This window comes from Miscanthus floridulus, chromosome 2 (genome assembly GCF_019320115.1).
Source record: "Miscanthus floridulus cultivar M001 chromosome 2, ASM1932011v1, whole genome shotgun sequence".
NCBI classification, from domain to species: Eukaryota; Viridiplantae; Streptophyta; class Magnoliopsida; order Poales; family Poaceae; genus Miscanthus; species Miscanthus floridulus.
Genome location: NC_089581.1, coordinates 141753491 through 141760625, shown reverse-complemented (window position 1 = coordinate 141760625; position 7135 = coordinate 141753491). Strand labels below are relative to the sequence as shown.

Here is a 7135-nt window from a genome sequence, read left to right as displayed (position 1 = left end):
CGTCCGCTTTGCTCAGTAGCCACATCCAAAAGTGCTGCTAGCGCTAGCTGATGAGTTTAAGGAAGAGGAAATGTGCATGTGCGATCATGAATGAAGAAACCTTTAAGGAGTGAAGCTTCGAGGAGATAAGGATGAGGGCCTTTTTAACTACCTTCTCCGTTCCAAATTGTAAAACGTTTTAGCTTTAATAGATATATTTTTTTCTATACACTTAAGATATACACTATGTTTAGATACATAGTAAAAATAATTTATCTAAAAAAACAAAATATTTTACAATTAAAAATGAGAGAGTAGTTTTACCACATAGCTGTTGTTGATAGGTCCATATTTGATAGGTTTTATCTATACCTCATATAATAATAAAGAGGTAAAATTTCATGCCTCTTTTTTTCAATCGTTCCCTAACTAACTCTGTGAATATAGAAACTATGTCTATTTGCCTACCTATAGCCCTCTAATATATGCACAGCTTGAATATATGTTTTTATTATGCAACCTGGATAGTTAGAAATCATAATCGAAATATCTCTCATATCCCAAAGAGTTAAATGCACCAGATGTTCATTAACTTGTGAGGATGTTTCTGTTAGGTCCATCAACTTTCAAAGTGGCTTTTTGGGTTTATAAATTTTGTACGTCGTATCACGTAGGTCCATACCTCTACACGTTGGCTTCTCATGCTGACGTGGCACGATGCCATAGCCATGCAGCCCGCGGGCGCGCGAGTAGAAGCCGGTGGACGGCATCGCGCCACCCCACTTTAGAAGCTTGTATCTCTCCAACCAGGCCGAATTAGACTTTGGCACTTTAAGCAAAGTTGGAGATCTCGCATAGCTCTACAACATTTGTTACTACCTCTTGTGCCAAAACTAAACGGATTCGGAGTTAAGAGGGGACAAAGATTGATGTTTCCGTGTATTTTTGCGGTAGTATTACATGAATACAGAGCGCGGCCTCAGGGACGACGACGGCTGAGGCTGCGACCTGCTGCTGCCAGTCCTGCTCCTGCGCCACGACATCGTGCTCCTGCTCTGCGGACACATTGAGGAGAGATGACTCTGCTAGCTGTGACAACGTCGTAGTCGATGAGGGCTCTTGCTGCGACGACGTCCAAGAGGACGCTTTGCCCCCACCGAGCTTGCCGGGCATTCCAGGAAACTCCGTAGCCGACGCCGCCAGCGTGGTTCGGCCAACGAGAGATCCGAGCAAGAGCACCTCCAGCTGAAAGAACGGCCACTTGAACCGTTCCTGGCCGAGACATGGAGGGTGAGGTCGCCCGCGAGGTTGGACAGGCTCATCGCATCGTCGGTGAGGCTGTCGTCTTTCTTGGGGTAGCTCAGGAGTGACTTGGCGAGGGCTATCGATGAGGCTGCCGTCGACGCGGGTGATCTGCCCCACCGTCAGGCTATGACAGGTGGCCATGAAGGTGGTCTGCACGTACAGGCACATGCGGGAGTGGCACGCCTTGGCCCCGACGCCGAGGCAGCCCACCATGCAAAGCTACCCTATGGACGCGTGCCACACTCCCTCGGCTGAGAGGGTCATGCCGCTGAGCCCGCTTCGCTTGCCCGCCGAGTACTTGTGTTCCCACGGAGGCACGGCACGGAACACGGCCAACACCCTCGCCGAGCTCTCGTCGCTCGGGGCGTTCCTCGGCTCACACCGGACGTCCTACATCACGATGCTCACGTACATGAAAGCACCGTCCATCACGTCGATTGCCTTGTCCGTCTCGAATGAACCGAGCCAGGTCGGCGTAGAGGATGCCCACGCACTAGAACGTCAAGCGGCAATGCCGGTCGGTGCTGTCCTCCGCCACCGAGCTCACGTTCGACGCCAGCCATGCCAATGCCCTCATGCCGGAGCTGACCTTCGTCAAGGGGGACTGGAAGCAGGATGACGGTGGCGTGCCACTGATGCCGTTCGACGGCACCGACGTGTCAGGCGACGACGTGGCTGAAAGCATCTAGGCCCCTAGTTGGATTTCGGTGATTAATGACAATACAAGATTACTATGACTAATGTGTGTTTTGCAGAGGCAAATAAAGTTAGGTCATGGTAATAGAGATCGATTGGGCAATCGAGGTTGTCATGCCCCTACGATGGAAATCGTTTCGGTTTTCAAAGGATTGACGACAAGGTTAAGGATGACTAGTTCTAAGTGTCGATTGGAGTTGGAGAGACACTTAGAATAGTTTAGGACTTTGTTTTTCCTTTGGTCGTACTATTAAGGGGGGTATGAACGGGTAGCTTGACCTAGTTGAGTCTAGTGAGTTAGGTGTGGTGCACACTTGTTAAAACTAGCTCTAGGTAGCTCCTATGAATGCCTAAGATCCTTTGGAGCAAACTTCATTCACATATGATTGAGAGTTGGAAGTGAATGGAGGGTCAAATACTGACCGGACGCTGGCTCTGGTGCGACCGGACACTGGCCGTAGGGTCCGGTCAGTTCATTTGACCGAGGAGAACAAGTCTGGTGTGACCGGACGCTGGAAGGTCAATGTGACCGGACGCTGAGGGCCAGCGTCCGGTCGACTCCAGTAAGGGTCTAGACTTGAGAAAGTGTGACCGGACCCTGAGTATCCAGCGTCCGGTCGATTACAGTAAGCATCCAAGAGCGACCGGACACGTCTGGTCAGTTCTGACCGGACCCTAATAGCGTCCGGTCATCACTTGAAAACTGTTGCACGGGTTGAACTGACCGGAGCGTCCGGTCAAAACGACCGGAGCGTCCGGTCATCCCGCAGAAGCTCATAACGGTTCGTTTTTCAGGCTGCCTTATAAATAGAAGCTCCACTCGTGTGTGGAGTCACTTTTGCTCATTCCAACAGCTGAGAAACATGTTTGTGAGTGCCAAGAAGAGCAAGGTCCTAGTGAGGTGTTTGTGATTTGAGAATCCAAGAGTGAAACCTCATTAGTGAATCAAGAGTAGACAAGTGTGCATCCATCTTCTCATTAGGCTTCGTGTGGTCAAGTGAGAGTTCGTGCTTGTTACTCTTGGTGATCGCCATCACCTAGATGGCTTGGTGGTGATTGGGAGCTTGGTGATCACCCGGCGGAGCTTGTGGGTGACCCAACTCAAGTTGTGAGCGGCTTTGGGTGATTCGCCGCGACAGAGTGTCGAAGAATCAACCCGTAGAGAGCACTTGATCCTTGCACGGATCAAGGGGGAGCTACACCCTTGTGCGGGTGCTCCAACGAGGACTAGTGGAGAGTGGCGACTCTCCGATACCTCGGCAAAACATCGTCGCGTTCCTCTCTCTATTTACTTTGAGCATTTACTTTAAGTATTTACTTTGAGCAATTCAATACTTGTCTTTACATTCATAGAATTGCTATGCTAGAGTAAGTTTGGAATATAGGTTGCAAGTCTTTTGTGCGTTAATTTGATAGAAACACTTTTCTAGGCACAAGGGGTTAATTGGGCTATCCGTAGGATTTGATTATTGCAAGAAAATTTAGAATTAGCCCAATTCACCCCCCCTCTTGGGCATCTTAATCCTTTCAATTGGTATTAGAGCCTCGTGCTCATGTTTTTAAGCTTAATCGCTTAGAGCAAGATGTCTCACGGGGATGGACCTCCTCCTATCTTTGAGGGAGATGATTTTCCATATTGGAAAATCTACATGGAGGCATACCTAGAAGCTCTAGACGTTGGAATTCTTAGAGCCGCCTCTCAAGGGTTCCCAACACCTAAGAATGCCGCACAACTTTAAGGCGATGAAGTGAACTATGAAAAATGGAATGCAAAGGCTCGCAACACCATCTTTAGAGGCCTTTGCAAAGATGTGTTCAATCGTGTAAGGAACCACAAAGATGCCCATGCACTATGGTCGGACGTTTGTGCGCTCCATGAGGGAACCAAGAGTGAGCGTGAGGAACGTTATCATCTTGTAATTAAAAAGCTAAATTCTTTTGAGATGTTTCCCAAAGAAAGTGCTATTGAGATGTATTCACGTTTGAATGTTCTTGTAGAGGAAGTCAATGGGCTTGGACTTACTCAAATGTCGCCATCCGACATTGTGAGAAAGATTTTGAGTGTCCTCCCCATTGACAAATATGGGCACATTGTGACCATGCTACATCAAGGTGATCTTTCCACCGCTACACCGACACAAATCTTGAGAAAGATCAATGCTCATGAGATGTACATGCACATCACCCCACAAGATGGCTCATCCTCTACAAAGAAGAAAGAGAAGGACTTAGCATTCAAAGCTAGCCAAGATAAGGGCAAAGCAAGACTTGAGTATGAGAGCTCAAGTGATGAAGATGATGAAGAAAGCCTTGCTCTCATGGTGAAGAAGACCGCCAAGATGCTAAAGAAGCTAAACAAGAGTGGCATCAAGTTTGACGGCAAGAAGAAGTTCTTCACTAGCTCAAGAAGAAAGCCAATCTTCGAGATGGATTGCTACAATTGTGGCAAACTTGGCCACCTAGCTCATCAATGCACAAAGCCCAAGAAAGACAAGTTCAAGAACAAGGGCAAGAAAGATGATTCAAGCGATGAAGATGAAAAGAAAAAGAACAAGCCATACAAGAAGAGAGATGGCAAAAAGAGGGACTTCTACAATAAGAAGAAGAGTGGCAAGGCCTACATTGTCGGTGATTGGCTCACAGACATTGATTCATCAAGTGGATCATCCGATGATAAGAGTGACAATGAGAAGGTGGCCGCCATTGCTATTGATCTTGCATCCTCACCGCCACCATCGCCATCATCCTCTACACACCTATGCCTTATGGCCAAGGGTGAACACAAGGTAACTAAGAGTGATGATAGTAGTGATGATGAGCAAGCTAGTGATGATGATAGCGATAGCGATGATGATTCACCTACATATGATGATCTTGTCAAAATACTAAGAAAATACACTAAGATCATTAGAAAGAGTAGAGCTACAAATGAAAAACTTGATGCTAAAAATGATTCACTCTTAGTTAAGTGTGATACATTGGAAAAGGCTAATGATGAGCTCAAAGAAACAAATGATTCTATATCATCCAAACTCAAGGAGCTCAAATCTTCTAAGAAAGAGTTTAAAGATAAACATGATAAACTTGAGTGGGTGCACAATGAGCTTATCACTAGTCACAACAAGCTAAAAGATGAATACACTACTCTTAAGATTAATCATGATACTCTTGTTATTGCTCAAGAATTTCTACCAAATGAGCCACATGATGCTACTAACCATGTTGTCAAGATTGATATAGCTACATCATGTGATGATTTAATTGATGAGAGCATTGAGCATGGATCTAGTAGCAAAGGCAAGCAAGTGGTTGAGTGCAATGACTATGATGAGTGTGTCAAGCTCAAGAGTGACAATGAGAAGCTCATGAAAGATCTTGAAGAGATGAAAAGTCACAACACCATTGTGCTAGAAACTCTTGATCATGACAAAGAGTTGATCCTTGAGAATGAGAAGCTCAAAGAAGAAAACAAGAAACTCAAGGAAGAGAAGAACAATGATATTCTCAAGGAAGAGAACAAGAAGCTCAAGATGGAGAAAGAGCATCTCAAGGTGGGATTGAGCAAGTTTGCTAGAGGCAAGCATCTCCAAAGTGAGCTACTCATGAATACTGTCATGAAGATGGATAGAAGTGGCATTGGATATATGGCAAGTGTAGAGAAGAAGAAGGCTCAAGCTCAACACCAACAATCAAAGCCAAAGCTAAAGCCAAAGAGATGTTTTGAGTGTGGACAAGAAGGTCACTTTGCTCATGAGTGTCAAACTCCACCACCACAACCCTTGCCCAAGCATGCTAGACCCTTTGCTTTCAATGCTCACTACATGCTTAGAAAAGATTCTAGTGGAAAGATGAAAGTCATATTCTTAGGACCCCCCAACAAGAGTAGGCCTAAGAAGATTTGGGTGGCTAAGTCACTTGTTGAGAAGGTGAAGGGCCCTCAACAAGTTTGGATCCCTAAAGCTTGAATCTCTTGTGTGTAGGTGAACTACAAGGCCGGTGAAAGTCATTGGGTTATTGATAGTGGTTGCACTCAACATATGACCGGTGATCCTCGTATGTTCACCTCACTAGATTAAGAAGTAGATGGACAAGAGAAAATAACATTTGGAGATAATTCAAAGGGCAAGGTTAAAGGATTGGGCAAAGTGGCAATATCAAATGATCATTCCATCTCCAATGTACTCTATGTTGCTTCATTGAGCTTCAACTTGCTATCCGTTGGGCAATTGTGTGATCTTGGCTTCCAATGCTTGTTCACCGAGAAGGAGGTTGTTGTATCCAAGGTAGATGACAATCAAGTGATATTCAATGGATTTAGATACAACAACTTATATCTAGTTGACTTCACCTCCGAATATGCAAATTTGAAGACTTGCCTATTCACCAAAACAACTCTTGGGTGGCTATGGCATAGAAGACTTGCTCATGTTGGGATGAGCTCACTCAAGAAGCTTATGAAGAATGATTTGGTGAGAGGGTTGAAGGATGTGAAGCTTGAGAAGGACAAGCTTTGTAGTGCATGTCAAGCCGGCAAGCAAGTTGCAAACACTCATCCAACCAAAGCTTTCATGTCAACCACAAGAGTGCTAGAACTCCTACACATGGATTTATTTGGACCAACAACATACAAGAGTTTTGGAGGAAATCTCTATTGTCTTGTGATTGTGGATGACTATTCAAGGTATACATGGGTGTTCTTCCTTCATGACAAATCTGAAGTTGCATCTTGTTTCAAGAAGTTTGCCAAGAGAGCTCAAAATGAATTTGAAGTGAAGCTCAAGAAGATAAGGAGTGACAATGGCAAAGAGTTTGACAACACAAACATAGAAGCTTATTGTGATGAAGTTGGAATCAAACATGAAGTGTCCGCAACCTATACTCCTCAACAAAACGATGTAGTTGAAAGGAAGAACCGGACTTTGATCACTCTTGCAAGGACAATGTTAGATGAGTACAACACCCCCGAAGCTCTATGGGCGGAAGCAATCAACACCGCATGTTATGCATCCAACCGCCTATTTCTTCAAAAGTTCCTTGTCAAGACACCATATGAGTTGCTCAATGGGAAGAAGCCGGACGTCTCCTTCTTTAGGGTGTTTGGTTGCAAGTGCTACATCTATAAGAAGTGGCAACACCTAGGGAAGTTTCAAAGACG

At 45.4% G+C, this 7135-nt stretch overlaps 1 pseudogene; it reads left to right on the top strand.

Moving 5' to 3' along the window:
• Positions 1-1546: 1546 nt before the first annotated feature.
• Positions 1547-7135, top strand: part of LOC136537180 (uncharacterized) — a 28980-nt pseudogene continuing 23391 nt past the window's right edge.